We start from the raw sequence: 23,941 nt of genomic DNA, 5'->3' as shown, positions 1-23,941 counted from the left end.
CAGAGGTAGGTAGGTATTCAGGTAAGTCTGTAGCAACTTCAGATACTCTTGTAGCATGCAGTGGAGCTGTGGAAGTGGAAGATCTAAAACAGTGTCTAAAATAATAATAATAACACTTTACATGTAGCCATTGGTGCAATACTGTGTTTTTCTGAGATGAAGGAATTTGGACAAGGGGAGAGTGGGGTCATCATCTCCTGTCTCCCCCTCTCCTCGCCTTGGATATGTAGAAGGGAATCTGTGTGATTATGTCATCTAAAGGACAGACTTCCTCCAGCGCAGCTCTGCAGTGCAGCAACAGCAGAGAGTCCTGGAGGGGGTCCAGAGTTAATGCCTTTTAATCATGAATGGAATACAGTCACTGGGAAAGTACAGTGCTAACAAATTAATGGGAGGGAGAAGGTCTCCTTTAAAAAAAAAAAAAGTCCCCTCCGTTTATGACAATGTTGCTAATAGCATACAAATCCTAATGCTTAAAAAAGCTTTACTTAAAGTATCAAGTAATATTAGCTACTGAAATGCTGCTTAGCTGCGATGCTATGTAGTATATTGCTGAATAAGTAATATGCAAAATACGTTACTTTTCCAATCTCTTTTTTTTGGGGGGGGGGTGAGTGTGAAAATCCCATTAGAGGCTGGATGAGGGTTGTGTTGTTGTTGTTTGGCTGATGGTTTTTCTGCTTGTGTAACAGTATCTTCAGGCAACATCCACTTGCTTGAGTATTTGTTCCACGGTTAAAGCGTTTACTGTCATTTCCCCGTAATGATTTGGTCTTTGCGGTTAAGCTTGTTGGTATTTTGGATGTGTGCGTATGAACTCTTGGAGCACACGGAGCGAGCTGCTGTGTGGCCGCACTTGAAACAAAGCTCCCCTAATTTCAGTGTAATTTGCTCAGCAGCTGCGGTGCTCTGAAAGAGAAATCCGGAAATGTTCAAAGAGTGAATAGAAATGTGGAGCACGGCTTTCTCCCCCTCCCTTTCCTCAGAAAACATAAAGAGCAAATGGAGCAAGATGGGAAAAGCCAGCGCTGATAACGTCCAAAGTTACAAAGCTGTATTTGGGTGTGGGTGGGTGTGTTTGTGTGAGGCGAGAACCGTGGAGTGATGAATAGCCTTCACGCAACTTTGGTATTTAAAACCAGAGCTTGCCTCTGTGAGTTGAAAACATTTGCATGCTGCCCTCCACCAGTAAGAACCCGGGACTGTTTACACAGGGCTGACCCAAGACATTTTGCTGCCCGAGGCAAAAAACAAGATGGCGTCCCGATTCTCATTACACACGCAGGAGCTGGCACCAGGCTAGCACTTGAACCTTTGTTCAGCCCTGGCAAGGGGACAGTGTCCTCAGCTGCACCTGAGGGCAGGAAGAGCTAGCGACAGATAAAAAAGGTTTAAAACAATCTCTCTACTTCACCAGGTAGCAAATTCCTATTCCAGTTGGAGGTGAATCTGAAAAAAGTGATATCCAGGTCAGGCTACTGAAACCTTGCAGAGCTGATGCCAGACAGTGTAAACAGTACTGAACTGGATGGACCTGATGGCCTGATTCTGCACAATGCGGCTTCCAGTGTTTCCTTATCCCCTCTCTCACAGGAGGGAATACCTCTCCTGTGCCCCTTTTCCGTGACACATGCATCCTCTGATCTAGCAGGCAACATTTGTCCCTAGTTTTAGTGGTGTTTAAATTTAGGCAGATACCAATCAATCAATCTGTTAAAATGCTTAACTTTAATTTACTAAGATTTCATTAATTGGGTGTCAGCCTCTTTTTTGCCACATTTTATTATGTTCCAGCAGAAGATAAAGGTCAATATGTTTGCCTGCCGGGCGATCAGTTCTTTTCAAGCTGATAGTAATTGAAATCCCATTTCATTGGGAGAAGACATGGGAAAGGAATGGTTGGCATAGTCAGTAGTTCCTACATCACTCTAGGCAGATAGGATTGTGGATTAGGACAGTGCTGCAGTTCCAGGTGCTATCAAAAGTTTAATCAGGCAAACTCTGTTTTTTGATCAGATGAATAATCTTTGCCTTTAGCTTTCCCTATGACTTGTAGGGTTCATAGAACTGTAGAGTTGGGTCATTTAGTCCAACCCGCTGCAATGCAGGAATCTCAACTGAAGAACAAAACTGTAGAAATAATAATAATAATAATAATAATAATAATAATAATAATAATAATAATAATAATAATATAATATTATTTATACCCCGCCCATCTGGCCGGGTTCCCCAGCCACTCTGGGCAGCTTCCAACAAAATATTAAAATACAGAAATCCATCAAACATTAAAAGCTTCCCTAAACAGGGCTGCCTTGAGATGCCTTCTAAAGGTGTATCTGAAGAAGTGTGCTTGCACACGAAAGCTCATACCAAAATATAAACTTAGTTGGTCTTTAAGGTGCTACTGAAGGAATTTTTTTATTTTGCTTCTAAAGGTTAGGTAATTGTTGTTCTCTTTGACCTCTGGTGGGAGGGCATTCCACAGGGTGGGTGCCACTACCGAGAAGGCCTTCTGCCTCGTTCCCTGTAACTTGGCTTCTCATAGCGAGGGAACTGCCAGAAGGCCCTTGGCGCTAGACCTCAGTGTCATAGCTGCCAAGTTATCCCTTTTTAAAGGGATTTTCCCTAATGCTGAATAGGCTTACTCGCGAGAAAAGGGAAAACTTGGCAGCTATGCTCAGTGTCTGGGCAGAACGATGGGGGTGGAGATGCTCCTTCCGGTATACTGGACCAAGGCTGTTTAGGGCTTTAAAGGTCAGCACCAACACTTTGAATTGTGCTCAGAAAGAAATCTGAGTTTTGCTGAAACCACAAGTGGAGATCACAAAGATATTTGATGATAGTTTGGGGTGTGTGCTAGACTAAAAGCAAAGAAGTATCATTTAACAAATCTTCTTCTTCTTCTTCTTCTTCTTCTTCTTCTTCTTCTTCTTCTTCTTCTTCTTCTTCTTCTTCTTCTTCTTCTTCGATTCAAGGCAGCTTATGGATAAAAATGAAAACACCTCTTTATTATTTGCACCTGTGGTCTTCACAATTGTGGGGCAGTTTGGGGTTATATTCATCTCATTCAGCCTTGCTTGGCATAGTATATTCATCTGTCTCTGCCACCCTCTCACTACAGTTTGAAACCAGTTGCCTCAAATTGTTCCTGTTTCACCAATGGTCTTCTGAACCCATTTGCTTAAGAAGGCAAAATGGCGATGTTTTAATTCTAGGGTTAAGGTAAAGGGTAAAGGGACCCCTGACCATTAGGTCCAGTCGTGATCGACTCTGGGGTTGCGCGCTCATCTCGCATTATTGGCCGAGGGAGCCGGCGTATAACTTCCAGGTCATGTGGCCAGCATGACAAAGCCGCTTCTGGCAAACCAGAGCAGCACATGGAAACGCCGTTTACCTTCCCGCTGTAAAAGGTAAAGGGACCCCTGACCATTAGGTCCAGTCGTGACCGACTCTGGGGTTGCGCGCTCATCTCGCATTATTGGCCGAGGGAGCCGGCGTATAGCTTCCAGGTCATGTGGCCAGCATGACAAAGCCGCTTCTGGCAAACCAGAGCAGCACATGGAAACGCCGTTTACCTTCCCGCTGTAGCGGTTCCTATTTATCTACTTGCATTTTGATGTGCTTTCGAACTGCTAGGTGGGCAGGAGCTGGGACCAAGCAATGGGAGCTCACCCCGTCACAGGGATTCGAACTGCCGACCTTCTGATCAGCAAGCCCTAGGCTCAGTGGTTTAACCCACAGAGCCACCTGGGTCCCAAGACATTAATTATCATCATCATCATGACTGTCTAAACTGCCCTGCTTCCCCTAAAGCAAACAACAGGCAGTGGTCACTCAACTCTACCCAGCCGAAAATAGGAGAATTGCCCCCATCAACTTCATTTAGCAACCAGTCTAGTGACAAAGGTAAATGTCCAGGTTCTGGGAGTCAGAAGAATTAAGTAGGGTTGCCAGACTCAAATAGAGGGCAGGACTTCTGTGCCTTTAATTGCCCTGCTCTCTTTTGAGTCTGGACACCTTAAGGAGAAACCAGCAGACCCTTTGCTTGGGAATTAAACAAAGGGTCTGCTGGTTTCTCTTTAAGGTTTCCAGACTCAAAAGAGAGCAGGGCAATTAAAAGCACAGAAGTCCTGCCCTCTATTGAGTCTGGCAACCCTACTTAATTCTTCTGACTCCCAGAACCTGGACATTTACCTTTGTCACTAGACTGGTTGCTAAATGAAGTTGATGGGGGCAATTCTATTTTCGGCTGGGTAGAGTTGAGTGACCACTGCCTGTTGTTTGCTTTAGGGCACGGGTGTCAAACACAAGGCCCGGGGGCCAAATCCGGCCCGCCAGACCTCGTCATGTGGCCCGCCGAGCACCCCAGCCTGCGGGACCTAGCAGCAGGACCTTGCTGCTGAAGCGCCGCACCGACAAAGCGCCGACAAACAGCTGGGGCCAGGGGGGGTAGAAAGGTGGCCGGAGCAGCGCTGCACGGAGAGTCCTAAGCCTCTGGGACGCAGCAGTGCTCTGTAGCACTTTGAATCCTCCTCCTGCCACGGCTCGGCGCCTGGAAACGGCTGCTGCTGCTGCTGAAGCACAGACAAAGCACCCAGCAGCGCCGCGTGGAGGAGGAGGAGGATTCAAAGTGCTACAGAGCACTGCTGCGTCCCAGAGGCTCGGGACTCTCCGCACGGCGCTGCCGCCTCCTCCTCCTCCTCCTCTTGCCTCACCTCCTCCTCCTCCTCCTCCTGCCGCGGCTCAGCCTCACGAACGTGCAACTCTGAGGCTTTATGCACTTCTCCTAAAACGGACACCCGCTGCCTCACGCTGCACGGGAAATGCTTTTTGCCCCTGGGTCCCTTTGCGCTCTTTTCTGGCGCTGAATCAAGGCGGTGACCCCCCCTTCCCTTTCTTTCTTCCTCTCTCGTTCTTATTCTTTCTTTCCCTCTCCTTCCTTCCTTCTTTATCTCTGTCTTCTCTCCCTCTTTCTTTTTCGTTCCTTCTTTATTCCTTCTTTCCTACTCTTCTTTCTCTCACCTCTTTCCTTCCTCTTTCCCTCCTGCTCCCTCTTTTCTTTCTTTCTTCCTTCCTTCCTTCCTTTCTTCCTTCTGTCCTTCTCATCTTTCTTCCTCTCCCTCTCCCTCATTCTTATTCTTTCTTTCCCTCTACTTCCTTCCTTATTTCTCCCTTTCCGTCTTCTCTCCCTCTTTCTTTTTCTTTCCTTCTTTATTCCCTTCCTTATTTCCTACTCTTCTTTCTCTCCCCTCTTTCCTTCCTTCCTCTCTCCCTCCCACTCCCTCTTTTCTTTCTTCCTTCCTTCCTTCCTCCCTCCCTCCCTCCCTCCCTCCCTCCCTCTCCTCAGAAACATAGGATGCTGCTTTATACTTCTGGCCCTTAAACCCTGGAACCAGGAGAGCAGCTCCAGTTAGTCAACCTCAGCCAGTCCCTTTGGTGAAGGGTGGTGGCTCACTGGCAGAACATCTGTCCTGCATGCAGAAGGACCCCAGCATCTCCAGGTACTAGTAGCTCTGCAAAGGTCCTGCATGAAACCCTAGCGAGCCTCCACCACCCAGTGCAGTTACCAAAAATCATTTTTCAATAAATTGTACAATAATTGTACATTTGAATATCTACTTGCCATTATTCTGACTATGTTTCTGCTTTCAGAGCTAGTTATTACTTACATTATTACAAAAAACAGTAATAATTGAATGCAGTGACAATAATTTATGATAATAAAGAGTGGACACATAGTCCTACAGATACAACCGGCCCTTTGAGGGTGACCAAACTGCTGATGCGGCCCCTGATGAATTTGAGTTTGACACCCCTGCTTTAGGGGATGCAGGGCAGTTTAGACAGTCATGATGATAATTAATGTCTTATACCCCCGCCCAACTGACTGGGGTGTGTCTTTTTTTCAAGGTTTCTCATTTGAATGGAATTGTTTTTTGGGCAGAAATTCTTTTTCCTAAATAAGAATCTTTGTCATCGTTAACCCTGAAGTGATTTAATAAGTGAAAGCAGAGCGAGACAAAGCTACTTCCCTTCTTTTGTTCAACAAGGAGACATTTTCCATTCTTCAGTAAAAACGTGAAAATCCACATGGTTTGAAGAGGCTGTTCTCCCCAAGAGCAGGCTGCGAGGGCATTGCCAGCTGGACTGTTTGAGACAGCCAGTTCTATTTTAATACATCCACGCAGTGCACTGTGTACAGGCATGCTAAAAGAACAAGAACGGCAAGTGTGTTTTCTTAAGTAACTGGTTGCCTCCATCCCAGGCCACCAGGTGCATTGACTGGGTTCACTGGTGTGAACAAAGGGCCTGCTTTTGCGACTAGGATGAGGATTCTTAAGGCTACTGATACATGGCTGAAGTGACTGGACTGTGGAAGAAAATAGATGGAAAACAAGACGGGGGGGGGGCTGCTGAAATTGTACAGTGAGATTCTCTTTTCCCCCTCCCCCCATCCTTTACACAGGTTAACAAATGGTGGTTCTGTCATTCAATGGCATGGTCCTGCAAGAATTGATAAGCAACATATGAAAGGGCACATATACTGTGCATATAATTTCTGAGTGAGTAGAAAAAAAATATTTTAAGCAACAAAACATGTTAATTGCAGGGGGAAGTGGCAAATGTCTCAATAACAGCAATGCTTAGCATTCATCCAGCGGTTTCACTGAGTGTTCTTGAAGCGGTTCAGGTGCATTGGGTCAGTATTTCTAATAACTCTAGTAACATATCTGTAAGACAGCATTCCTATAGCCTAGGCTACCTCACAGGGTTGTTGTGAGGGTAAAACAGGGGACGCTTTGTAAGCTGCCATGAACTCCTTGGCAGAGGCATATAATAAAAATGTAGCAACAATTGTTACCATGACCTTCTATATAGTCAGGCCATGGCTAAGGTGAGATTTGAACCAGGAACTCTTGTAAATATGTAAGATTGGGAGTGGCGAACCTGAGGCCTGTGGGCCAAATATGACCCTCTAGTCCTCCCCAAGATGTTGCTTTGATTCCTTTACTTTCAGCATTTATCTGGAAAAATGATAAATCTGTATCAGATTCACATATTGTTCATATATATTGTTTGTGCAACAAGCTTTTGTACTTCGAATGTAGGATTGTGATCACAGAAGAGGGAGTTGGTAGTTTTGACTAATGTTTAGTATGTCTGCCAAGTGTTCGTATTGTTATGGGATTCGGAATGACCCCCCCCCCTTCCAAACCCTAGAAATTAATAATTGGTAGGATTTTGGTTATTTGGGATATGAAGGGAGAAATACAAGCTGCAAAACTGTACAAGACGAGGAATCCCTGGGCTGGCTTATGCAAACTAGCCGGTCTGGGCTAATGAAGAGCAAATCCATTAACACGACAAAAGGTTTTTGATGGCCCATCGAAGATGAATCTTGGACCTGAGCTGGCAGAGGTTGGCAAGGTGATGGTGTGTGTGTCAGAGAGTGATTAGCAAGGTGTGCTGGGAAGAAGGGGAAGAACAAAAACACAGAGATCCATCTTGAGTTGGAAGGCTGGGAGACATGCCCTGTTGCTCTGTCCCAGCTCCTGCCAACCTAGCAGTTCGAAAGCATGTCAAAGTGCAAGTAGATAAATAGGTACCGCTCCAGCGGGAAGGTAAATGGCGTTTCCGTGCACTGCTCTGGTTCGCCAGAAGCTGTTTAGTCATGCTGGCCACATAACCTGGAAGCTGTACACTGGCTCCCTTGGCCAGTAAAGCTAGATGAGTGCTGTAACCCCAGAGTCGTCCGTGACTGGACCTAATGGTCAAGGGTCCCTTTACCTTTTAAGATCTGGACTCCCTTCATGCAGACTGAAGGTGTAAATATGAGAAGAAACCATATTTCTTAAACCTATGACAGCCTTTGCCGTGTACAGACTCTGGTTGAGAACCAAGACTCGGGAATCCTGTGCACGGCTTGGCAGGGATTGGAGTGACCAGTAACAGTAGGGAGGAGGGCACTTGGTCCAGCCTTTGAAGCTCTGAGCGCTACTCATGAGAATGTATGTAAAGCACATTTTGTCCATTTTCAGGAAGGCATGCCTGCTTTTGGAAGCTTCTCCTCTCCTCTCCTCTCTCCCACCTCAAATGCAATGTGGCATAAATAGAACTAGGCAGCGTTCCAACCTGACTACATCTATAGGTCACAACTGCCTTATCCTGATTTAGAAATGGGAACCCTGAGACAGGAAGTTGCCTTGTTTACAAGAAGCAGGGTAACCACAATTGCAAACAAAGCTGAAAGATTCCACTGTAGCTTTCGCTATGACGAACTGGCTAGGGTGCTGAATGCTCACTCTGGAGGGTGGTGGCGAGGCAGAGAGTAGTGTCAACAGTGACAAACTCTGCAGTCACACAGCTGGGTCCATGACCCAAAAGCACACGCGAATATAAAATCTTCTTTGTTTTCCAAACTTCTGACTGCAAAGGCGCAATCCCTCCGTCCCTCGACACTCTGTGCTTGAGAATGGATCACTTTTAGAGTAGGAAAGGATAGGCGTGACCTGGTATCAGAGGAGGCCATGTTTCTGCATGGGCTGTTTCTGTATTTCAATACGAGTCTCTGTTCTGGGTTTGCCTCCAGATTGGAAAAAACTCAAATGGCAGCAACTTTTGCAGAAATGCAACCAGCTGCCTTCTTTCAAGTTGGGTGGTTCTGCTGCATCATTGTGTTGGAGTGACTTGAATGTGGCAGTATTCCCTGACTCCTGTAGAAGTGAATGGGAAGGAGGGGAAGGCCCGAGTAGCGAGAAGTGCAATGTTCCAGAAGTTCTCTTGCAATGTTGGGAAAGATTGAGGGCACAAGGAGAAGGAGACGACAGAGGACGAGATGGTTGGACAGTGTTCTCGAAGCTACCAACATGAGTCTGACCAAACTGCGGGAGGCGGTGCAAGACAGGAGTGCCTGGCGTGCTATGGTCCATGGGGTCACGAAGAGTTGGACACGACTAAACGACTAAACAACAACAAGCAGGCACCGTTGCAGCGGCTCCATATTCCTGTTTGCCACAGAGAGTCTGCCACCTTCCTCTGGTGAGTGTGACGAGCAACCAGGCTCCTTCCCAACCTTGAAGCTGAAATCATCCTGGCAGGTGCACAGTCATTCCCTCTCCCTCTCATACTCCCAAGGTTGAGAAGAAGGTTAAGGGTAGCTTGGCAGCAGAGAGGCATGGCCATGCAGTGCCAAACCAGGAACACCCACCCACATTTTCTACTCTAATGCAATAAACAGAAGAAGGGGGGCTTTTTCAGCCACTGCTTGGCAGAGCCAGAGCTTGCATGAGCCAGCGCTTGCATGTTTTCTCCTCCCTTCCCAGTAGGGGAAGGGTGGCGGGGCTTCCTTGAAGCATCAAAAGCTTCCTTGCTGAGCATCAACTAAGTCAGTAGGGGAGTTGCAGGAAGCAGGCAACCATTATTTTTTGTTTACTTACCAAGCTCAGCCTACAATTGTGGGGCCCCTATAGAAAATTCTCTGGAAGGCGATAGCTTGGTTCATATCCAGTTCTGGCCCTTCTCAAAGTGGATCTAGTTCAAATTACAGTGGTACCTCGCAAGACGAATGCCTCACGCAACGAAACTTCGCAAGACGAAAGCGTTTTGCGATGTTTTTGGTGACTTGCAAGACAAAGTTTTCTATGGCCGTGCTTCGCAAGATGAAGTTTTTCGGCGGGTTTTTTTTGGTGCGTTTTTTTTTTTGCTGCGGCAAACCGCGCTTCGCAAGGCGAAATTATCACAAGACGAAGCGACTTGTGGAACGAATTAATTTTGTCTTGCAAGGCACCACTGTAATGGACATGCCTGACATAGTTGGATAAAAACCCATGTCTGGAATTGGAGGACATCCATCCCTGCCTCTATTTTTTGAGATGCATACATTTTTTGGGGGGAATATACAGCTTTATGGGACCCAGGTGGCGCTGTGGTTAAACCACTGAGCCTAGGGCTTGCTGATCAGAAGGTCGGCAGTTCGAATCCCTGTGACGGGGTGAGCTCCCGTTGCTTGGTCCCAGCTCCTGCCAACCTAGCAGTTCGAAAGCACGTCAAAATGCAAGTAGATAAATAGGAACCGCTACAGCGGGAAGGTAAACGGCGTTTCCATGTGCTGCTCTGGTTTGCCAGAAGCAGCTTTGTCATGCTGGCCACATGACCTGGAAGCTGTACGCCGGCTCCCTTGGCCAATAATGCGAGATGAGCGCGCAACCCCAGAGTCGGTCACGACTGGACCTAATGGTCAGGGGTCCCTTTACCTTTACCTTTATACAGCTTTATGGTGGAGCAGGCAACTGGCAGCCCTGGAATTCTGTCTGACTCCTGTGTGCTAATTTTTGTTCACCGGAAAAGCCTTTGGTTTCAATGCCCCTTTGTTATGAAGCGCTTCATCTGCTTGCCCCTGAGAAGTGGGCAAAAGGGCTTCCTAAATCCCTGCTTCCTCAGTGTCAATAGCAGCAGAAACTCGGGCACACCCACCTTTATACACCTCAGCTGTTCACACCTCAGCTCTAATCCCCCTTTCCTTGAACAGAAGCGGAGGCCCTGTTGGAGTTCTCCCAAAGGCCATCTTAGCTCTTTCAAGCCTCTGTGTTGGAGCTGACCCAAATCCAAATTGCCCATAGTGGGGGGGGGGAGGATGTTGCAGCTCCTTTGTCTGTGGCTCACGTGGGAAGGAGTCAGTGGGGCTGAAATCAGTTTTGCTGGCCCTTCATTGCTGGCTCAGGTAAAAGAAATAAATAACGGGTCTCTGTATAAGATGCCTACCAGTGAAACAGGTTTTGAGCATCTTTAGTTGTGCTCTTGCTTCCTGTCTCGCACTTTCCCCACAAAAACCGAGAAGAGAATAGTTTCCTAGTACTGTACCATCGTCGTGCCTCAGAATGAAAGCTGCAGCACAGAACAAGCTGAAGATTTGGGCTCGACAACATTCTTGCGGCAGTTTGGAATGTAGAACGAAATTAGTTGCAAAAAAAGAGAGAGGCATGCTAAGATGTGAGTCAGCTGATCTGCAAGGGAACCTTTCTGGATCAGAGTTCATCCCCGTGGAAAGAGCACATTCACTTTGCAAAAGGGATCTGTGGATGTTCCACACACACACGTGGGTCAAGGGGAGAATATGGCCCCGAGTGATGCATCTGCTCCAAAGGCAGCAGGCTGTGCTCGAGCATGAACCTCCGAACGCATTTATTATTCTTTGTGGGCAATAATAAATGAGGCACTGCAGCCAGAGGTTTTGAGTTACAGTGCTGTGGAGCAGTAACCAGCCATCAACAAAAAATATACCTCACTTGGGCCGGATGCACATAAAACATCTTTAAGTTACAAAGTGCAATGTCAGAATTCGGGGGGGGGGGGAGATTCCTGGATGCACCCTATTCAATAAGCAGCTCAGTCATTGGCTTGAAGCAGCTGTTTGCTACCTGAGCTGCCGGACGTTCTGCTGCAGTGGAAGTTGCTCGTTCTTCAGTTCCCTTCCCCTCCTGCACAGTGGAAATGGCTGCGACTTTAACACACCGGCCTGTTTCAAATACCGTAGAGGACAAAATGCAAAATAAAGGTTGTAAAGTTCCGGATGTGTTAGAACTGCAGTTCCATGCACTCTGATCTAGGAATATGTCGTTCCGAATTCGGTGGGGCCTACTTCCAAATTTAACAAGTCTAATCCTATTCCCATTTCAGGAGCCTCTATGTAAAAGGAGTAAACTACTGAAATTAGTCGTCTTACTCCTCCCTCAACCTTTATTAATTTGGAACAAGCTGATTCTAGGCTGCAGTTCCTGGATTCGCTGGATTTTTTTTGCAGTTCTTCCTCTGCCCTTCCTCTGTCATTTTGAAGGCAGCATTTTTTCTTCCCTTCAGCTCTGATTATCTTGAGATGGTCTGCCAGATGTGTTTTGGCAAGGCATCTGAAAGAACCCCCAGCCGACTGGCTTTTTTGAGTGGCCCAAGGCTGCAGTCCTGTGTGTGCACACGCCATGTGAAAGTCAGCGGGGCTTAAGCAGCCTGAGATCAGGAGGGCATCTTTTGCCTCTGCAATTTTGGTTCATTTCCTCCCTTCACCTGTCTTTCGGTTTGTTTATTTTAGTGGTGCTGACGGCAGGTGTTTACGGGAAGAAAACTGGAGATGGTGCTTGCAGCATCCAGTAAACAGGTTGTGTGAGAAGACAGTGCAGTTTGCCAAGCATGTAATCTCTCTCTCTTCCGTCATTAATATTATTTTTAAGAGGCTACAAAATAAGGCTGGCCTTGTGATCTGTCACAACACATAAGTAGTTGCACTGAAACTCATCATATCGGGGCTCTGTGTTTTGTTGCCTTTTAAGATGGCAAAGGCAAGGAGGATACATACCGGTGTTTGTTTGCCATGTTTCCAACAGGGGAGCTCAGGCCTGTAAAAATAAAGGTTGTTAACACCTCCCCATCCCCTGCATAAATGCCGTTGTGGCACTGTCAAAAAGCAAAAAGCAAAATGCAATTAATCTCACAGGTTTAAAGTTACTCCGCTTATCAATTGGTTTTAATAAAATATGAATTGCCTTAGTGCTGAGCGCTTGTCAGTAATCCCAGCGCCTTTGCATTCATTGTCCCGAGCATGTGGCTGTCGAAGAAGCAGAGGCAATCTTTGGCTCCATTAACTGAAACATAGCGCCCAGATCAAGATAAGTAAGGAGCCTATCACAACATCTCCTCTTTTGTGCTTGTGTGTGTGTTGGATGAAAACATTATACTTGTGCAATTTAAAACCCTAACTCTGCAGGGTTCTGATTCATGCCGGGAACTTCCATGAGTGGACCCGGCTGGTTTCTCACTACAGGTGTTGAGATCCAGCATGATGTGGGTGGTGGCTGTGCTGTTGAGAACTTGACGAAGAGGACAAGGTAGCCAGCTGAGAACTGCATGATGGGAAGCAGCTGAATAGGGCTAGAGTTCCACTCTATTCTTCCACATCACATCTGGAGTACAGTAACTGGTTTGGACCACACATTTTAAGGACATTGGGAGACTGGAGCGTATTCAGAGGAAGGCAGCCAGGAGGGGAAGGAACCTGGAAACCAAAATCCCATGAGGGAACAGTTGAAAGGAGAGAAGGTTAAGGAGAAACTGATGAGTGGATGCTGCCGGGAAGCAGGTTTTGGCTAAACCTTAGGGAAAACCTTTCACTAGTTAGAGTTGTTTGACACTGTAGCAGGTGGCCCTGAGAGGTGGTGGGTTCTACCTCACAGGATTGTTGTGAGGGTAAAATGGAGAGCAGCAGGGAAGTTTGTATGCCACCTTGAGCTCCTTGGGAAAAATGCAGTAATGCAATAGTAAATGAAATAAGTAAATGAAATAAAAGCGGACCATAAAAAGCATTGGTCTACAAAAATGGTTCCATATTTGAGTTCTCCAGTACCCTAGTGGCTTACCTTGTACCCTGATGTCGTAATATTGTGCATTTCTTCTTTTGATGTGTGCCTCCTTTGCACTTTTTTAGCATTGTGGCTTCTGGGTTGCTCTACCATTGTTGTAAAAATGCTTTGTTATTGTTGTTGTTGTTTAGTCGTTTAGTCGTGTCCGACTCTTCGTGACCCCATGGACCAGAGCATGCCAGGCACTCCTGTCTTCCACTGCCTCCCGCAGTTTGGTCAAACTCATGTTGGTAGCTTCGAGAACACTGTCCAACCATCTCATCCTCTGTCGTCCCCTTCTCCTTGTGCCCTCAATCTTTCCCAACATCAGGGTCTTTTCCAGGGAGTCTTCTCTTCTCATGAAGTGGCCAAAGTATTCGAGCCTCAGCTTCAGGATCTGTCCTTCCAGTGAGCACTCAGGGCTGATTCCTTAAGAATGGATAGGTCCATGGGACTCTCAAGAGTCTCCTCCAGCACCATAATTCAAAAGCATCAATTCTTCGGCAATCAGCCTTCTTTATGGTCCAGCTCTCACTTCCAAACATCACTACAGTACTGGGAAAACCATAGCTAACTATACGAACCTTTGTTGGCAAGGTGATGTCTCTGCTTTTTAAGATGCTGTCTAGGTTTGCCATTGCTTTTCTCCCAAGAAGCAGGCGTCTTTTAATTTTGCTGTCACCATCTGCAGTGATCACGGAGCCCAAGAAAGTGAAATCTCTCACTGCCTCCATTTCTTCCCCTTCTATTTGCCAGGAGGTGATGGGACCAGTGACCATGATCTTAGTTTTTTTGATGTTGAGCTTCAGACCATATTTTGCGCTCTCCTCTTTCACCCTCATTAAAAGGTTCTTTAATTCCTCCTCACTTTCTGCCATCAAAGTTAAAAATGCTAGGCCCGTTATATTCTACAGCATCTCCACTAAGAGCAAAACCATACATTAAAAGCAAGCAAGAAAACAGAATCTTCTGCAGTTGCCCATTTGGCCCAGGGAGCTGTTATCTCGGAGTCTGTTTGGGGTTGACTATCCCTCTGAGGTTGCTGTAATGCGCCACCCCTCTCTTCATAGGGCAAGAAGGCTTGCATGAAAATTTTTAACACAGGTCTCTCTTGCAGCTGATACATGTACTCAAGAGGTGGAGGGGGGAATGCAGGGGTAGAACTTCCTGTCATATGTCATTTGACCTCAGGTATATTCCGGGGCAGAAGTGGGGAATCGGTTGTCTTCCAGAGGTTGTTGGACTCCAAATCCCATCATCTGTGGCTATTGGAAATACTGGCTGGGGCTGATGGGAGCTTGAGTCCATTGACAAATGGAAGACAACCCCATCCCTATTCCAGATGGACAGATTTACAGGAGAGAAGAGCTTCTGTGCATTAGATGGTTGTACAAACCAGGGTTTTAATAGGTGTGGCTATTTTCCAAGCCCTGCACAACAACAGCTTTTTCAGAAGCGGACAATCGCTCCTTCTGTGCAGCTGGCAAAGGAGCCCCCTTCCATAGAATCTGGTTAGCATTCACACAAACAGAATCCTCCATAAATACAGTATTGCTTACCAGCCTGCCATCCCCTGTGAATGCTCTATAAAAGCTGATGTATATTTTCGCACCATTTAGAATGCTTCATGTTAATTTCTCTGTGCGGCTTTAAATGCTGCACATTTGTCATATTTCCGTAAACTTAGCATTTTATGAGCCTTTTGCGGATTCAGTTACTGGAGGGTAGTTTCTATCTGCACAGTTTAGAACTTTCCTTCCACAGTTTGAGAGGCATACTTGCTATGGTTCCGTGTGAAATTGCTACCATATATTTTATTACTTCAAGTCATTAGCTTACTTGTTAATACATTAGCTCAGATAGGAGTTTTATCTGTTGCACTGTGCCTGCCTGCCTCCTCCTTTATGAAGCTGATTTATAGTCTTGTTATGTCTCACAACAGTCTTGTGAGTTATCTAGGGCAGGGGTGGCCAACTCCCAAGAGACTCTGATCTACTCACAGAGTTAAAAACCGGGAGTGGTCTACCCCCTTTTGGGGGGTTCAGGTCAAAGCTGTTGAGTTTTTTTAAGGAAGGGAAGCCCTGTTTTTTGGAGTTTAGGTCAAACTTGTTGAGCTTCTTTTAGAAGGGAGGGAGGCCCATTTCTGTTTAGGGCTTCAGGTCATAGTTCAGCTTTTTTTAGGGAGGAGGAAAATTTTGGGTGAGCTTTTTTTAGGGGTGCCAGTGATCTAGCAGTGATCTACCACAGACATCCAGTGATCTACTGGTAGATCACAATCTACCTGTTGGACGTGCCTGATCTAGGGCATTATTGTTATGAAATGTAACACAGGGTTGATTGATTGATTGATTGATTGATTTTACTTATATGCCACTTTTCCGCAACGAGCCATGTCCAAAGTGGCCTGCAGCAAACATTCAAAACATCAAAATAGAGAACATTGTATTTCCAGTTGTATATACAAAATACAGAACATGTCAGTAAATATAAAACAACAACAGTTTAGCAACACAGAATGATTTCAGTATTACAAAAGCAAACAAAGGCTTAAATACAGAGCAAAAACAAAAGCTAGCCAACCATAGATTTTCTGGTCCTGGTCTTGCTGCACTCCACAGCAGGGTTGTATCCAGCTAAGAGCAGACCCACTGAAAATAATGGTGGTAAGTTAGCCCATGGCTGCTAATTTCAAAGTCTCTTCTGAGTATGAATGGCATTGGGTACAACATGTGGTTAATGGGGTCTCCCTGACCCCCAGCATTCAGATTGCACAAGAAGCGAGTTGTAGGTGGGCACATGTTTATGCAGAGGTTTGTTTGTGGCTACGGACATGTGTGTGCCTCTTGGTTCATGTACATCTTGCTAAACAATGTAAAAAGCATGTATGGGCTCACGTGGATGGAATGTACGTAGCAATCCTACGTGATGGTCTGCAGGTAGATCTGGGAGAGAACCCTGCCTTCAGCCCTGGAAAGCTGCTGCCAATCTGTGTAGACAGTAATGAGCTAGGTGAACCAATAATCTGACTCAGGAACACAGGGAGCGGACTTATGCCATGTGGTTAACATTATCAGCCAACCAGCTTGGAAGGAGCCAGTCCTACTTCAACTAGGCCAACGGAATTTGAAGACCACCACTAACTTTGATCCATTAATTTCATTGAGTCTACTCTGAGTAGCATTCATTTGACTACAACCCCAGGCCTCGGCAGGATTTTTGAGTTTGCTTTTGCATCTGGGCCAATTATGAGTTGTTGTCCTTTCAAAGGGTTGTTGTTGTTCAGTCATTCAGTCATGTCCGACTCTTCGTGACCCCATAGACCAGAGCACGGCAGGCACTCCTGTCTTCTTACAAAGGGTACTCTGAGTAAAAGTAACCGTGAGCCCTTTCATTCCACCTGAGCATTTGAATGGTGTCGTTCATGCCCATGCCCTGAGGAGCCAGGCTTTGGAGATCATCCCTTCTCTTCTTGCTGCTTGAGAAATGGCAGAGAGAACAGTGGATCCTCTGTAGCTACGCCACCTCCCCAAATACATATATAGGCTTTCATGTCTGAAACGGAGAGGGTATGGGCTTCACAACAGAGGCAGCTACGGTGATTGTTATCATGTTATCACACTTACTTCCTTGTACAGCCTAAGAACATAAGAATAATTGCACTGGATCAAACCAAAGGGCCCTATAGTCCACCGTCGTATTCCCAGAGTGGCCAACCAGATGCCTGCAAGCGGGACTTGTATGCAACAGCACCCTGGAAAGTCGCTGCCCTTCAGTGTGAGCAGGGCTGAACTAGATGGACCAATTGGTCTGACTTCATATAAGGCACCTTCCTGTGAAGCCGCCACCTTTAGGGTGCAAAATGCTAGTAAGTTCCTCTGTTCAAGTGCCATGGAAATTAATTGGAACAGCAGTAGATCTTTCTGCTGAACCGTCCTCTGTTGATCTCCCTTCCCCTCCTTGGACCTTTGTATATATTCCAATTTAAATATCTCACATTGCTATTGAGTTATCCTCCAAAGTGTTTATAGTCATTAGGCTTTCACAGTGAGGGCTATCAGGCTCCTTGGGAAGAATGTTTTGACAATATTTGAAGCTTGTAGCTCACGCCATAGTTTCTGCTTGATGTTTTGTTTCTTTCCAACAGACTGGGGTTCCATCTGTCTACCTGATGGTATGAATGTCACCCTATAGCATTAATTGCGCTTAAAGCAAAAGCATTAATATCTGCCTGGCGACGTGATCTTTCCATGAATCGAGCAGCAATTCAGAGTTCACCTGCTCCATTTCTGTAGGCCGAGAGAAATGGTGACTTGCCCAAGGCCACAAAGTATGCTTCAAATATTAGCAAGAATTTGCAACGGGGTTCAATCCTGCACCGGATGCACTCTTACGACATTACTGGAACAAGGCACATATTTGCAGTGATATTGCAGATTTGTAAACTCTCTTTAATTTTTGAAAGCTTTAATTCCAGTCCTCCATGGTTTGGAATCAACAGCTCCACTTTTAGTTTGCACATATATACACATACATAATTTTATTTGTATGCCATCATTCCACAGTTCCAATCATGCTCAAAGCTTTCAACATGAAAAGAATACATAGCCTCCAACATAACAAAAGTAGTCATAAACAATAAAGAAAATATTTAAAAATACACAACCAAACGGAACAATTTCCACAAATCTGAATCCACATAGATCTAAAATAAATATACAAACAACAACAACAACCCCCTCCCAACAAAAAACCCCAAACACTGTAGCTGAGTGCTAACCATTCTTGTTTTTCTGGGCTCTTTCCATTGGTAACCTTAGGTTTGCCTTGCCTCCAAAGAAGCAGTGGAAACCAGCATTAAAGTTTGATTTCTATCTGTGGTTTAGCAGGCAAGCAGTTGCCATAGCTAGCCAATATGCGTAAAATGACATTTTAGTGCTAAACTTCAGACTGAAAAGTTGAACTGCACGCAAGATGGGAGGAGGGTAAATGTGACTTTATCATTCTCTACCTGCTAGGATTAGGTAGGAAATGCTGTATAAACGGTAAGGATTTAATTTTGAATCAGTAAGGGCTTTCATCCCTTAGATCATGTTTATATAGTGTAATCTTAATTAAACGTTTTATAATGCTGAACTTTGCCGTTATTTTTCTAATGAAAACAGAAGTGTGTAAAACTTGAGCTGCTGTAGCTCTGCTAATACCCTTTAAAATTTATAAGAATAATAATCACTGGTGTCACCCATTTCAAAATCCAGTGGGGAAGAAATGATATATCCTTACTACGATTGTTGTTCATTTAATTAACACAGGTTTCAGAACGTATTACCAGGCCTCCCTGCCTTTAAGCTTTTTCTACCTGTGAGACAAAATAATGAGTTTCATTTGTGCTTCTGTAATTTGAATGGATTTTTATCTGTTTGCGTTCTGTAATTGCTTGATCGTTGATACCTAAGCCATTTGCTCGCAGGTAGTTCCTAGGACTTAAAACAGGACTTTAATAATGCCAATTGCAGTAGTAATGATGATGATAAGCCTTAACATTTGGTATCAACGTTATGCTGCATGGTGGAAACAGCATAATTTCACTTTGGGTTTAACACCTGTGTATGACAAGGGAGAAGGGAAGGAAGGAAATAAGCGGCGTTAAAAGTGTCTGAAATATGTGGTAGGATTGCACCGGCAGCAAACACAGATCCAAGGGCAGAACTGTACATTATGCACATACAGGGGTAGCTGAAGTCCAAAGGCTCCTTTTTCTGAAGAAAAGCAGCTTTGGGAGTGAAATATACTCTTGAGTCCTGTAGTGATTTCATGCTCTTTATTGCAGCTTGTAAAACAGTGAATGAAACTTTCCCCAAAACGTCTGCTGTACATACATTACCGTATTTTTCGCTCCATAAGACACACTTTTTCCCTCCTAAAAAGGAAGGGCAAATGCCTGTGTGTCTTATGGAGTGAAGGCACTGGACGGGAGCGGGATCCCTCGGCTGCTGCTGCAGTCACAAGCGGAGGGGTGCCTCTGCCGCCGGAGCCATGGCTCTCGCTCCACTTGTTTTACAGCAAGCTGGGAGGAGGGATGGAGGGGAGCTCTGTCCGTTCCTCCTCCCAGCTCACTGAAAAACACTCTGCGCGGCTCTCGCTAGCAGCCCCCCCTTTCCCCTGAAGCCTTGGGAAGGTTTGGGAGCGACAGGCAGGTTGTTCGCCGTTGCCCCGCGCTCAGAATATTTTTTTTCTTGTTTTCCTGCTCTAAAAACTAGGTGCATCTTATGGTCAGGTGTGTCTTATGGAGCGAAAAATGCAGTATTTACACAATGGGCCCCACGTGATTGGCTAATTCCGGGCTGCTCCTGCACGCCAACCAGGGCACTGATTCACTTCCACCTGGAGCTGGATTGGGTGGCTCCTGCAGACCAATCAGGCTGCTGCATTCTGGATCCTATTGTTCTAGGATTCAGCTCAGTGCATAACACGGAGGGAGACTCCAAGTAGTTAGGAGTATAGGGGCTGCTTAACCCTCTCTGCCTCTCTGCTCCAAATTGCCTACCTGCCCCCCCAATCTTTCTCAGATTTCCAAGCACATGTTTGCAAGGGGGTCTTTGTGGAACACAGAAAGAATGTAGGGAGGGTTAAGTGCTCCCTCTGCCTTGGGACATTCCTCTGCCTTCCCCTCCCTCCAGCAGGTTGTTTCCCCTTCCTGCGTTGCATAGTCTCAGTCTCAGGAGCTATCCCTGCAGTGAGAGAAAGGATAGCACATCCTTCCCTCCTACCCTGCCCCATGTGTGTGAAACCACCACATTTTCACTCCCCACACCCTTTCCTCCAGCTTTCTAATGGCAGTAGCTGTGGGTGCAAGTTTGGAAATAATTTATGTAGTAAAAGGTAAAGGGACCCCTGACCATTAGGTCCAGTCGTGACCGACTCTGGGGTTGCAGCGCTCATCTCGCATTATTGGCCAAGAGAGCCAGCGTACAGCTTCCAGGTCATGTGGCCAGCATGACTAAGCCGCTTCTGGCGAACCAGAGCAGCACACGGAAATGCTGTTTACCTTCCCGCCGGAGCGGTACCTATTTATCTACTTGCACTTTGACGTGCTTTCGAACTGCTAGGTTGGCAGGAGCAGGGACCGAGCAATGGGAGCTCACCCCGTCGCGGGGGTTAGAACCGCCAACCTTCCGATCGGCAAGCCCTAGGCTCTGTGGTTTAACCCACAGCGCCACCCGTATCCCAATATAGTAAGCCACTGTAAACTTTGCAAGTGGATAGGTGAAAACTCCTATTTTTCAAGTGATAGTTGTAAAGTGTGTTGTACCCACTGTGAAGATGGCAATGGGGCTCCCCATGTTCTGCTTGGGGAAAGGAGAAGAAGGAAATCTGGTTTTTAAGGGTGCAGAGCCTATTGCTGTTTGTGCAAAAGTTGATATTACTTTTTCAACTGCCCTTTGCACATTCTTCAGGAATTGCTGGGTGAGCATTAATATTTATGCGGAATGACATTTGGGCCCCTACAAACTACCGGCATTCTGAGTCGCTTTCAGAATTGAAATCTGAATTAATTTCTTTAGAGATGAGAATTGCCCCTCTGAAGTCTGAGAGAAAATCCCAATTGCATTCTGTTTCTGCCACTTTCTTTTCCAAGCCAGTTTGATTCAGTTGCACGCTCCCGACAGAATACAATTTGTGTTCATATAACAATTATATTGTGCATGGACGTCACCCAGTGCAGCAGACGGATATCACAAATGGAATCTTGGGTTGCCATAAATTATAGTGACCTGAGTTGCTTTTGTTTGCCATAAAGTCTGCAGCTATAGAGGGCAATTACTCTGTAGCCTGGTTTGCTTACAGCTGCTGTGCTCCTTCCTGGTGCTGTGCTGAGCTAACCCAAGATTGGGTTTAGCGTGTTGTCCAAACTTCCTCAAGTTCTCTCCTCGCCAACCACAAGGTGTAGTCAAGGTCTGCACTTGGCTCAGCATGTCCTGCGTATCAGGCCAGCGTCCGAAATGTTTTGGGGGCCTCTTTCATGTTACATAGAAGCAGCAGGATAGCAGGTGCAAGTGGCCTTGTATCTTGTCTTTCCTTCTGGGTTTTGTATGTGGTCCTAGTGTGAAGTGAAGCTGTTTGATTCACATTTCCTCCAGGCCAGCAGATCCTGATCCCCATCAAGGGAAATGTAGGCCTGCCAGCCATTTATCCGTAAAAAGACCCCTCTGTTGCAATATAGACAAGCTGAACAAAATAACACAACACAATGGCCAATAACGATGGCACTAAACACTATTTATAGGCAAATACAAATGATCAGAAATTACAACCAAAGTTTCTAAATCTTCTTCACCACTTGCGGTAGAATAATTCAAAAGTTCGATATATACATAATCTTTCACCAAATATTGCCGGTGGAATAATTCAAAAGAAGAAGAAGAGTTTGGATTTGATATCCCGCTTCATCACTACCCTAAGGAGTCTCAAAGCGGCTAACAATCTCCTTTCCCTTCCTCCCCCACAGCAAACACTCTGTGAGGTGAGTGGGGCTGAGAGACTTCAGAGAAGTGTGACTAGCCCAAGGTCACCCAGCAGCTCTTAACCACTATACCACACTGGCTCTCAAAAGTTCGATATATACATAATCTGTCACCAAATATCGTGGGAACAGAGTTTCCGGATAACCAATCTGTTTCGTTCAATGCTTCATCAGCCAATCTTGATCAATTCTTCATCAGCCAGAATTAATATGAGAAGGATGCAGTTCAATTTCTGAACAAGTTGAAATTACAATATACATGCAATGAAACCTGCGTTTGTATAAAATAAAATGCACAATACAATATGAACTACTAAAATACATACCCAATCTTACATGTATTTTAGTTGTACATATTGTATTATGCATTTTATTTTATACAGATTTCTACTGCGACTGGTGAAGAAGATTTAGAGACTTTGGTTGTAATTTCTGATCATTTGTATTTGCCTATAAATAGTGTTTAGTGCCATTGTTATTGGCCATCGTGTTGTGTTATATTGTTCAGCCTGCCAGCCATTTATGGCAGTCTGCATGGGCTCATCAAATCTCTCTTTGCCATCTTCCTGAGGCGGCAGAAAGACAAAAGTTGGCAGTGGCTCTCAGGCTGCCACACATGCGTGGTGAGCTGCCTTCAACTTGGTGGCTCACGAGGTGTGCTGGCTGGTTCCATGAAATGTGCAAAAGCAGCCCTCAAAAATCATCTGCATGGAACCAACCCTCTTGGCACACACACACCCCCACCAGTTTTTAGATCTTCAGACAGCTGGTGCAAGGAGTGTTGTGGGGGCTGAGGGAGGGAGGAGGCCATTGTCCGAACAGTGTGTTTGTTTGTTTGCTTGGGCAGCAGTGACAGATCTAGGGGTGGCGAGGAGGTCAGACTGACAGCCCTGAGTTCTCCCTGGCCGGCGTTCCAGTCTGGTGGGACCTCGCCGTGTCCTTGATGCTGTGTCGGAGAGCTTCTTGCCTGTGACTGATGTGAGGGCCACCTGTCAGCAGCTCATGTGATTGACGTAGGAAAGGATCTTCAAAGCAAGGGCACCGGCGCATGAGATTTGGGCAGGCCTTGAGCTGACAAAGCAAGCAGGCGCTTTCTAGAAAGAAATCTCGTGAAGATAGGATAAGCAGCCCCATGTAGTCCAGAAGGCAGCATCACACAAATGCATGATTTGCAGGCAGGGTATACATCATTCTAATGTGTGTCGGAAATCTTTTGTTTTGCACTAGCTTTAATTAATGTGAAAGACCCTGGAGTGATTACAGAGTAAGGCTGCTTGCTGCCTTTTTATTCCAGCAAGATCTTTTAAGCAGCTATTTGAGAAAGCAACTAAACTGGGGGAGCCTCGTGGTACCTTGGGATGCTGTACCTGGTGAACTTCTGCTTGATATGTTGCCATTCAAGGCACAGGGGCATTGCAAAAACATAAAATAAAAGGGGGCAGCTTTCTTTCTAGGGCAATCCAATATTTCTCATTCAGGAAGCAACCACTGGAGTAAGCTACAGGCTTCACCTTGTATGAATTTCCCCCCTTTTTCTTTTCCTGGGTAGCAAAAGACACACGTCTGGGGCAGGGTGAATTACGTTACTTGAGTATACATTTCCCGTCTCTGTTTTCTTGAGCTTCTCAAAATAGCTCTTTCCTGTCCTCTCTTAATTCACTTTCTTTTCTTCATCTTCCCCCGTTCTATTCACACATGAAACTTCTTCTCCTTCACTGATGAAAAGGGCTACTTGACATTTTGGGAGAAGATGGTAGAAATTTACTGACTAGTCCTTTTTTAAAAACAACAACAACAACAACAACAACAACAACCATGGAAATTAAATTTAAAAATCATATTGAAATCATAGCATTGTTACTGTTGCTCCGTTCCTTTGCTAAGACTGGCCTGCTGCAGAGCAGATTCAAGAGAAATTGGGTTTTTTTCCCTTTAGCAAATATGGTTCTTGTGATCTCTCTTCTTTAGTCATTTTAAATTCCATAAACTCTGTATCAGAGATGGGAGAATTCCGTGCCCCCCCCCTCCCCTG

The 23,941-nt window shown here is 45.6% G+C and overlaps 1 protein-coding gene across 8 annotated transcripts in view; it reads left to right on the top strand.

The window, feature by feature from the left end:
* KLF12 (KLF transcription factor 12) overlaps positions 1 to 23,941 on the top strand; it is a 212,351-nt gene that overhangs the window by 28,769 nt on the left and 159,641 nt on the right. Inside the window, exon 1 of one of the 8 annotated variants that reach the window (XM_088668518.1) lies at positions 8,043 to 9,042. The exons of 6 other annotated variants lie outside the window; for them this stretch is intronic. The gene's annotated coding sequence lies outside the window, so the exon portion shown is untranslated. Of the gene's footprint in view, positions 1 to 8,042; positions 9,043 to 23,941 lie in introns of those variants that run through there. One more of the 8 variants, XM_035114713.3, reaches the window with a different exon arrangement.

This window comes from Zootoca vivipara, chromosome 4 (assembly GCF_965207765.1).
Source record: "Zootoca vivipara chromosome 4, rZooViv2.hap1.1, whole genome shotgun sequence".
In the NCBI taxonomy this organism is placed as follows: Eukaryota; Metazoa; Chordata; class Lepidosauria; order Squamata; family Lacertidae; genus Zootoca; species Zootoca vivipara.
This window is presented reverse-complemented; position numbering and strand designations above follow the sequence as displayed.